Below are 11,865 nucleotides of genomic sequence, written 5' to 3'. Positions count from 1 at the left end.
CGATCTCACCTATATGCTTATTGCTGCTGAATCAGCAATGATTTGGTGCACTGGAAAAGCAAAGTTGATTGGTGGATCTGCCTTCCAGACCTCTATGGATATAGGCGATGGCAACGAAAGGCATGCCATGGTCGAAAAGTTTGATCATAAGAGAAATGCAAAGTCTGAAGTAGTTCCATGTGCTGTTCCAAAAGAGTCAATTTGTTTTTATTTCCAAGATAAGGGGAATTGGAGACGAAGCTGCCCAGTCTACCTGAGAGATCTAAGAGATGGGAGAGTCAAGACTTTTAGCTCTACTTCAGGTAAAATCCACTATCTAACTCCTTAAGTTCTTATTCATTGATTCTTAATACATAATGTGATAAGATTACATTTGAATGTTTTGCAGGATCAGAGAAAAGAGAGGAAGCTTGATGGAAGAGCAAGATGAGTCTGATTACGAAGAAATGGATCACGATTGCATGGATTCGAAGATCAGATTTTGAGCTTAGGAAGTTATGATAAAGTTGTTAGGAATATTTGATTACATAGTTTTTCAGTTGATTTTGCATTGTAAGGACAGGTTTTCCGCTGCTTTTATGAATAAAATAAATTTTGATTTATCTTATTTATGTATATCCTTGCAATGAAATCGTTGTGAAAAAATTGATGTTTGTGTATTTCTATAAATGGATGTGATTCTTAGTTGTGTTATTTATGGTAGTGTCAAAATTTTCTAAGTAAGGAAATATTCCTATCACCCAAGTTTCAATTGGACAGAAACTTGGAGTCATATGATTTGAATCATGTGATGTATGGAAATCTTGGTACTTAGGAAATTAAGACTAATTCCTTGATAAAGAGTCAAGTGAAGGACTAGGAGAACGGGTTCACAATGTTGTGCACTAGTCAAGTCCATCACAAATAACAATAAGACTATTCGTCATAATTTACTAAAAGTCTAGTAAAAGTGGTTATGCCTACAAGATTAAGTGGAATTCTGAATCATTGAAAAGTTTCAATGAATGGCAGAACGAATATGAAGAATCAATTAGGCAGAAAGATAAAAAGTTTCTCAAATCTAAGAAGAAGGGAGAGTACTTTTGTATCGGATTTTGTGATCGTCTTAATGATTAAGAAACATATCACAATTGATCCTCTAAGGACATCTCAGTGCACTAGTATGGTTAAAAAGATGAATCGAAAATTGTTGAAATGGTTAAATCAAAAGGATGAGTCACACTTCGTTCCAAACTCAAGTCTTAGAATCGTACTCCAAGATTGTAAATTGAGTGACACACACTCATCAAATGTGAAGTAGAAAATTGTTTTTCTTACTCATGCACGTTTGAAATTGGTAAGTTGTGATGTCTTAGATAAGACTAAGACCAACTAAGACCAAATGTGTGTAATGTTTTTGTCTTGATATATACACACACAAACTCTTGGATATTTGTTTATCAAGAAATGTTTCTTGATTAGAGAATCTAATATGTCAAGAGGTTAGTGGGAGTCTGAATATCTTGAAAAGATTCAAGAACTAATCAAGAGTAAACTTATTAAACACTAGCACACGACTTGCAGTTTGTAACCTATCGTGTTGACAAAATTCTATTTATGTGCCAATCCTGTTAAGTGATCATGCATATGAGTTCTACGAGTTCTCAATAGACTATGTAAGGCAAGCACCTTGTTCAATGAAAGTACATTGACTGGCATGGGTGAGCTACTAGATAACTTGGAAACAATGGTGGGACCCTTGATGGCAAGAAATTAAGAATAAACAAGTTCTGTCCATAAGAGTTTGAATTTGTCACAAACATTATCTTTCGATTATGGTTATGGAAAATTCACATGAATAGGAACACATACACTATAAAATCTAAGTGTCATAAGGTTTCTCTCCTTCATGAAAATGATTGTGAGGAAACGCTTTTAGTAAGAGAGATTCTAAGGAGATATCGATTATGTAAATTGCATTCTCAAATTCGATTATGATTACGACATCCCTTTTCATAGTTCGAATTGTGAGATTTGGCAATTAGTCTGAACATTTAGGAATTAGTAAGATAAGTTCTGAATTAGTTTAGACACACATATAAGCTGTCTAAGGAAAGGTGTGTAATTTTGAGAAGCTTAGATAAAGGCTTATCGAAGCATATCGTATTAGAAACAATGAACTTTGGAATCAATAAGTATTGATTCCTATAAGTTTAGCTGGTTCCTAAATACGTGTCAAAGCTAGTGGGAGCATAAATGTTATGCTGGAATGGATATAATCATCATGTTAGTGGGAGCATGATTATTATTTAGTATTGCAAGTTGGCAAAATTAATTATAGAAAAATAAAAGTTTCACTTTGCAATGTTGCAGGGGTTGAAAAGTTGTTTTTGCTATAATTAAAGGAGAGAATGTTATACTTTGTTTCTAATCTAAAAGCTTAGATCAAGAAATTTTAATTGAATTTAGTCAAGGGTATATTTATTATTTACATTCTCAAAGTTCGATTATGATTACGGCATACCTCTTCGTAGTTCGAATTTTTGAGAACACGGCAAATAGAAATATTATGACGATATTATAGTAAGAAACTGGTAAAGTATCACGTTTTTCATTATGAATTGCGTCCCATACGCTTTGGGTATAGGATCAATTGCATATGCTATAATATTCGACCGTTCTAAAATTTTCCAAATGCCTAGGGCATTTAAAGGGAAAAAGCAAATAGAATCGGTTTTGACTAAAATAATTAAATAACTGTCAAGGACAATCTAAGGTTCGCCAAGGGTTGGTCGCTTGTGGACAGTTAGAAGTATAGTCATGGATGGATCATATTGACATGATTGTGAATAGATAAGACTCTATTTAGAATAAATTGTCATATGTCAAATATGGAAATGTTTCCATATTGGGAGTTGGATATCGAGAATCAATGTCTAGATAATAAACTTTTATGCAAGAAGGATGTTCAAAGGAATGTACTTTGAATACGAGACTTCATGACTATGGAATTGTCTTGTAACAATCTCTAATAAAGTATTTTGTAATTTCATTGGCCGAGTCTTGGTGACTTTTGTGCCATGACATTACGAAAGGACTGTTGCATAAAATGTTAGAATCTAACATATTCTAGTAGTGGGGAGAATTTTGTATTCTTCTACTAATGGATTAGGAATTGTGAAATGAGTGTGATTGAAAATATTATTCAATTATACTATTTCACAAAGTAAGGATCATAGGTAAACATAGTGTGCATGCTAAGAGCATGGGACAATTGTTGTTATAATTCAAGTATGAAGTTGATTACCCGAAACAACAAATAATCAATAATCAATATGGTGATTAAATAAAATGTTTTATTTATACCCAAAGTTTGGGGCCATATGGGATTAGTATTATTCTTGTGTTTCACTTTGCATGTTTTGACTTCCCGAATAATAAGATTATTCAAAATTTCCATAGTCGCTTATTCTTCGGAAGTAGGAATGAAAGAAGACTGTCATGAATCTGACTGTAGATTGTCTAAAGCGTTTTAGACATAGCAAAAGTTTGCTGCAGGGTTCATGAGTGCTGCTATAAGATTAGAGTATGAGATTAAACCCACGCTTACTTGGATTACTTCATGGATTTTATCACGAGTGATTGGTGAGATGATAATATTTTATATTCTTGAAACCGAGATGTGTGAGTTGTATCTTGCGAGTCGGTTACACATTGATAATATGTAAACACACCAGTAACTTGGTGTTATAAAACATATTGTTGTGCATGATTCGGTGAGTGAGTGAAAGCGAGCATTGAGTCGAAGTTTATCCGTTCCTTTTACCCAAAGTAGGATAAAAGCGATATTTGTGGGCCCCTCGATGATTTAGTGATGACATCCTAAGCGCTTGGCTATGCCGGGACTAATTTGATGTGTTCAATTGTAGTCTGTTGTCAGTCGTCGTAAATCGGAAATTGGGAAACAACACATAGATAGAGAGAATGATTTAAATCCATGTCTCAGTCTATACGATATCTAGAATGGAGGAATATATGATCCCTTATCTAAAGGACACGTATCTGATAAGATTAGAGTTGACAACGACTTTTGAAAGCTACGATTGCGGATCAGGATCTAAAGTCATACGCAGAATAGTTATTAGACTTATCCAAGTGGGAGACTGTTGGATTAGTGTCTAAGTCCATAACTATATTGGTATGTACTTGACCCGATGGTGCATGGTCCTTTTGGGTTGCCTTCACCAAAGCAACTTGATAGGATGAATTATGGAGAGAGAGAGAGAGGATTAATTATGATTTATTAATATATTATGAATAATATATTAAAGGAGAAATCATATACTTTAATTAATATTAGTCAATAATTAATTAAGAATTAATTTTGTGGCTAAAAGACAATAATTAAACTTAAGGGACTAGAACTGTCAATTGTATGATAGTTGAATATTGGGCTAATGGACTCCATATTAGAGGGGTGGACGAATTCTATGGGGAAACCCATTAGAAATCGTCCTAGGCCTCTAAGGAGGGAGTCCATGGGTTGCTTAGGGCCTAAGCAGTCAAATTAGGGTTTCCTTGTTAGATAACCCTAATAGCCTCACTATTTAAGGACCCCCTAGGGCACCAAAAACGTGGCCAACTGATTCTTTAGGGTTTCTACACGTTTTTGGGTGCCTCCTCTCTTCTCATTCTTCATCCTCTTGCTCTTGGTGTTTGTGAGCCATTAGAGGAGTGACACTTGTGACTCTAAGCTTTCTAAAGCCATTACAAGGAGGATTTGGGATTGTTATTGCTACATAACAATCAAGGTATGATCTAAACCCTAATTCATATATTAATATCGATTATCATATGCTAGATCTAGGGTTTAAAGTCTTGGATGAATGCATGTACAATAGAGAAACCTAGATCCAAGCATTAGGGTTTGCATGAGCACATAGGATGTTCTTATGGCTTAAAACCATCACCTTACCCTAAAGACCATTAAATTATTATAGTCCATTTACTTGTTCTTGGATGACGCATTACTAGCCCAATTACCAAAGCCCAATAATAAGTCCAACTTAAGGCCCACGTGAAATTAGAGTTTTCATATAAAATGACGATCAGGGTTAAGTGTTTCTCACTTAACCCATTAAAGACTTAATCCATTAAGTCCATCACTCTACTCGACAAATCATATGGTGTGGTCGGGCTTAATACATAATCGAATTCCAATGGCCCAAAAAGCGGGCCCCGATTAGTCCAAGCAAATGATTCCAAAATTAGGGTTTCCACCCAATCTCAACCCAATAGGCCCAAAAGCTAAGTCCTTAGATCCATTAGGGTTTCATTAGGCATATTAGGGTTTCATTAGTCCCATTAGGGTTTCGCTAGTCGGGCACCACCCACTACCACCTCGGGTAGTGGTGGTCAACGGCGGCTCACGGCGGCGGCCACCACCTTATGGTGGTGGTTTTGGTTCTAGTCCATTTTTTCCAAGCATCCCAAATGAATCAAAACACAAACAAGGCACACCGCCACCCAACACGGCGGCTGGTGGCGGCAGGAGGCGGCAGCCACCACCTTACGGTGGTGGTTATGAGTTTTTTTTGTTATACTATTCTCTAATTACAATTTACAGTGCTTTAACCCAAAAATAAACACACACGCTAATAGATAAACACACACACACATCCACCCTTGTGGTGGCCGACGATGGTAGATGGTGGTGGTGGTGACTTTTCTTCGGCCAAACCACATACACACACGCGCATTAGAAGCAGAATCACACATTTACACACCCTTGCTCGGAAATCTAGATGCAAGTACCCACTAGTGGTGCGTGGTGACGGCAGCAGCAACCCTAGCGGCCACAACGGTGGCTAAAGGTGGTAATAATGGCGTCGTCGAAAAAAGATCCATCGTTGAGGTAGTAGTGGCGAATAACAACGACAGAAGATGGCGGAATCATAGAGAGGCGTCAGCAGCGGTGAAACAACCGCATGGAGGCGAAGGCAACATCGAGACCCAACAACCGTCGGTTCAACCGGTTCCTCCCACGACCATATTATCGATTCTAACTCTCGCCTTCGCCGGCGACGAGAGTAGTGGTGGTGGTGCATCGACATAAGGAGGAGAAGGGGAAATGATTGGGACAACATCAATGACAGCCACACACACTCCACTGTGGCTCCTCTCCAACAGAAGCGACGCGGAGGCAGGTGAAAATGAGAATCCGTCTTCGTCGGCGGTGGTGCAACAACGGTAGCAAACGATCGACGGTGACTCTTTGTCTTCGATGGAGACAATTGGAGCGTCTTCAACAATGGTGGCGGCTGGAAGGTCATACTCGACGGCTGCTCTTTAGGTATGGGTTTGGACCGGGGGTGACGGGTTTATATACACCGATCCCCATACCTTGTTTCCATAATAACCAAAATGGTCCCTCCTTCCCCCATTTCTTTCAAATTTAATCCAATATTTACCATTTAAACCCTGCCTCCTGAAATCCTTTACAAATTAAGTCCGAATTTTACCAAACAGCCCCTCCCTCTACAAATCCTTTTCAATTTAGGTCCAGAAATTACTCTTTAGCCCCTGCTTCCATAAACCCTTTCATATTAGGTCCAAATGATACCAAAAACCTCTAAAAATAAATCCCATAACTTACACTTTTAACCTCCAACTTCTAAAACTGTGAGAGTTAACTCCTTGAGACCAACCTTTATTATATAATTATTAATTTTAGGGCTACTATTCGTTCATTAATTTGTTTATTTATTTATTTAATAAACGGGGTGTTACAGGATGCTCTTAGGGGTGTCAAAAAAACCCGAACCTGATCCGACCCGAACCCGAATAAGGTAATTAGGGTCGAGTTTAATAGGGTTAGAACTCTTAATAGGGTTAGAACTCTTAATAGGGTTATTCGGGTTGATCCGACTAACCCGAATTGTTATTAGGGTTGAGTTTAGGGTTGATTTTTCCAAAACAATTCGGGTTTCGGGTCAACCCGAATAACCCGATTAAAAATTTATTACAAAATATTTTTTACTACATTGAATGACATGAGTTTAATATTCCATGAGATTTTATGGCTGGTACATATTTTTAATTTAAAAAACTAGATAGTAAAATTATTGTGTATAGATGTATAAAATGGCAGAGTTTGCTTCTCCTCTTTATATATTACGGTTGTGTTGTAACAGTTTTACCAATTTTATTCACTGTTTATATTATTAATGTGGTAAAAGAAACTCCAAAAATTCCTATCTTATACCAAATTTATATTTTAAGTCCATATACACGTGGATTATGTATTAAAATGGCACAACATAAATTCATCTTACATTTCAACCCGAATGAAAAACCCGACTAACCTGATTAACCCGACCCTACTAACCCGAAAACCGATTAATCTGAACCCGAGTAAGCCATATCTTAATAGGGTCGAGTTTCGAGTGAATATTTTTTTTTTTTGGAAAAACCCAACTAAGCCGACTAACCAGAAACCCAATCAGGTTAACCCGATTAACAACCTTAAATGCTCTACAATAGGCCGTTTATTCATATGTTTCTGTAAGTCCGTATAAAACGATACTAAAATTGGAACAAAAGTAAACTAATGCATGCTTTTTGCCCAGGCATTCAAAACTTTGAAGGGATTTAATTGGAAAACTGTAAAAATACTTAAAGTATGTTATATGTACACGTGGTATCTTCTTATTCGCTACAATTATTAGCACACGAATCACTACCTGCATCAGCTCATCATCTAATCTCCACTGTTAATTTTTAAATCATTAATAACGGAGTAAAATTGTTTTGAAGTTCCAAAATTTCAAAATCTCGCGCACACACAAATATATAACGCTCTCCGATATAAAATGTTGATTACAACTCTCAAGTTCAAGCACACTCTACAACTTCATGCTTTCTCTAAAATTTATCAGCAATGGCTCGTACAAAGCAAACTGCCCGCAAATCAACCTGAGAAAAAGCACCAAGGAAACAACTGGCCACTAAGGCAGCCAGGAAGTCGGCGCCGACAACAAGTGGAGTGAAGAAGCCCCATAGATTTCGTCCTAGTACTGGTACTGTGGCTCTCCATGAGATCAGAAAGTACCAGAAGAGTACCGAGCTTTTGATCAGGAAACTCCCGTTCCAGAGGTTAGTTCGAGAAACCGCTCTGGATTTCAAGACCGATCTGAGGTTCCAGAGCAGCTCCGTCGCCACCCTTAGGAGACGTCGCAGGCCTATTTGGTTGGCCTTTTCGAGGATACAAATCTTTGTGCTATTCATGCTAAGAGGGTCACAATTATGCCCAAAGATATGCAGCTTGCTCGAAGGATCCGTGGTGAGAGGGCTTGATTCATAACATTTCATCGTTGGGTCGGGAATGTTCTGGATTTTGTGATGTTTTAGGATTTAATGATATTTGTTACAATGCAAACATTTTGTTTGCTATTAGGATTTACTAGCTTGATGATATGGTTGTATCTTATGGTTAAAGTTACGCTCTTTTACTAATGAATCAATGAAAGATTTGGAATGTTTGTTAGAAATAGATTGTTTTTGATGTTAGGTAAACAATTTCTAGACGTTTGGTTGTTCTTGGATTACTTGTACCATCCAAACATCAATAAACGGATATTTATTCTTCAATAATATTTTTGAATGCTTATCTTCTATGGTTGGAATTTCAATAAAGAAAATGTTCACGTATCCTGTTTTCCCGTATTGTAAGTTTTTGTTGTTTACAAGAAATATGTTATTTTTAGTAATGTCAAATATAGTGTTTGAGGAAATTTGGTTTATGTACATAACAATATACTAAAATTGTTTAAATGGTTTATCAAAGTTTTATGTTTTATCTTTATCTTTATTTTTTTATTTTTTTATTAGAATTATTCTTAAGTTTTAATTTTGTAACAGTGTAAGTCCATGTGTAATAGGAAATGATCATAATGCTTTTAATATTTTCTTTTTCATTTTTTTAAATTAAATTAATTATTTAACCTTACCCATGCTCCTGTTTCATATCTCCGATGACCATTTTTATTTCTTCGGTGTGTGACCAGGTGAGCTTCTGCCTGATTCTTTTTACACACTCATCTAATCGGGATCTCGACCACCCAGTAGCTATGTAAAACAAAGCAAAACATCATTAGATAGACGGAATGCCGACAACTTCTAGAAAACCCAGAGTGCAAATTTAGATCCGAGTATAAGGAAGCAAAATAGAAAAGAGAAAGAGTAATGGGACCTCCTGCACCACCACCGCCCACCCGATCGTTGGCCTACACCGTCGAATGTAGAACCTATGAATGCATACCTAGAAAACTTCTCGACCTCCAAATCAGTCCAGATCTCCTCAACAACATTCTTTTCCCGTCCTGATCTCTTCCACACCCTCTTCATCCGGTCACTTCCATCACAAGTCGAGCTTGGTGGGTTGCGATGGTGAATTGGTGGCCCAATGTTTCACCTGCAAATCGATCTTGTTAAGCAACAATGGTGCCATAGTGAGAGAGAGAGAGAGAGAGAGAGAGAGAGAGAGAGAGAGATATGGAGAAGTCTAGATACAATCATTGCTTCATTATGGTTGTCGGTGGTCTAGTTCCTCTCCAATGTTCTTCACGACTGAAGCACCGATCCGATGGTGCAGATTGGAACCGGGTCACAAACCAATGATGCTTGATCTGGTTGAGATTCTGATTTCCCCACATGATATCTTCTCCGGCGATGCTTTTTTACTTTCATGCTACACCATCGCCCCCTGTTGGTGATCTTTTGGGTAGATAAGTAAGTACAGGGAGATAAGAACACAAGACATAAGAACATGAGAGAGAATGAGACGTCACTTAATTGGGGTGTGGGGTGGCGCATGAACTTTTTACTTTATATAATAATACCTTAATTCATAGAAATTAACTAAAAAGATATTATAAAAATAACGTTAAGGGCAAAGTAGTCAATTTATGTCGGTAAGAAACTTGCATCTTTAACAAAATCAGAAACTAGGGACGGTCGGAATAAAAAAAATAGAGACCAAATGTGAAATTTTGATAAACCATAAAGACGATTTTAGTAATTTATTCCTATGTATATGAAGTTTTTGTTATATGTTTGAAAATCTAATATTACTGTTCATTTGAAAAACTTTTTATTTTCGTCTTTATCCTACTCAATATCAATGTCATTATGTTACGTAGGTATAAAAGATATTTTGCTCAAACTAACCAAGTGACACGCTTAACTTTCAAAAAGTAACAAAAAAATGGATGGTTCCTAATACAATTATCCAGTTTTTCAAAGTAAAATTCTATTTAAATAAAGACAATCCACTTATTTTTCATTCCAATATAGGTAAGTAACCAATGTTTGAATATGATAATATCAAAAGCCAAATATCAGAGTTTTGAAAACATAATAAATCATAAAATGTTGAAGTCTCCAATGCATGCAATGCAATCAAGCCGCTATCTTCCCCTTGATATAGAACAACTTGAAACAGTTAAAATTTAAATCATAAGCACAAAGCTTAGTGAGTTTCTCAAATTAGGATATGTGAATGCTATGGGTCAAACATAGTCTTATAATAACTTCAGCTGCTATAGTACCCTTGTAGTCTTTCTTTCTATGGTCCTTTATAGTCTTTCATACAATTGCTATAGTCTACTGATAGTTTTCATACAATTGTTATGGTCCAACCATAGTTTTTCATGCAAGTCACAAAGACAAACAAGAATACCATGACACTTAGTGTCATATATAGTAAAGTGAGAAGTCTCACCTGAATTCAGCAAGAAGAATATTAACAACTCTATAGACGTGATCTAGATGAACTTCTCCTTTTTTTGAACACCTACATCCTATACTAATAACTCTACTTAGATTATTTCATGATATTATATGTATTGTACTTTATTTATACTTTTACTTTTAGAAATCGTCTTGAACTGTCATGTTGTACACATAAACAATTTTATTCATCTTTTATATAATTATTAGGGTATATATGAACATATTATTAGGTTCACATACACCAAACACACACCAAACATACATATAACCCTAAACTAGGGCTTACTTCTTATTTTAAATGCCACAACCAACCAAACTTATATTACATGATGCATGTTATTAAAACTGACTGATTTTTAACACCAAAATTTTCATTTTTAATCAAGGAAAAACATTAATATTATAAAAACCAAGTTATAAAAATCTCAGGTTTATCAATATAATCATCCTATACCTGAGTATCAAATTGCGGATATCATAAAAAAAGATCTACAAGCCGGAGTGCACAGTCATGTTTTCGCCTTCTCGCGATCACCCGAGGTACCTGGAACACATTTAATCCACAACTGTAAGCATAAATCTTAGCGAGTTCTTCCCAAAATATTCATACAACGCAACAAAATAAATAATTATGGGTTATCAACAACCCTAAGGATTATCAGCAATCCCAATGAGCTAACAACACACCCCGTGGATTAACAACATGTTCAGGGGTTTTTAACAACTTTGGGGATTATCAGCAATCCAAAGTATCATCAATGCAATTCAGAAAAAATAGTAAACAACAATAAAGACCCAACTGGTCACAGACATAAATACCACACATGTAAAGTGGTGAAAAGACTCACCTTGCAGATAGAAACTAGAAACACAACAACTCACACATATAGGGTCGACAGGATCAACAAGACACCTAACAACAAAACATTCATACCCTATCAACCTACACCCTTAAAACCCTATCTTGACCCAAAAGTCAACTAAGGTCAAAATTCAACCATGGCAAACTCTAGCCAACGATCACGTTGTGACCACCCATAGGCCACGTCATGACTGAAAAGGACAAAACAATCAAGAACACCACATCTCACGATG

General features: G+C 36.3%; 1 pseudogene; it reads left to right on the top strand.

Annotated features, from left to right (window-relative positions):
• Positions 1-7,918: 7,918 nt before the first annotated feature.
• Positions 7,919-8,679, top strand: LOC145101828 (histone H3.2-like; annotated as a pseudogene).
• Positions 8,680-11,865: the final 3,186 nt, after the last annotated feature.

Source organism: Lactuca serriola, chromosome 1 (genome assembly GCF_051521515.1).
Source record: "Lactuca serriola cultivar US96UC23 chromosome 1, Lser_US96UC23_V15, whole genome shotgun sequence".
NCBI classification, from domain to species: domain Eukaryota; kingdom Viridiplantae; phylum Streptophyta; class Magnoliopsida; order Asterales; family Asteraceae; genus Lactuca; species Lactuca serriola.
The sequence above is the reverse complement of the archived record's forward strand: the minus strand, read 5'-3'. Positions and strand labels throughout refer to the sequence as shown.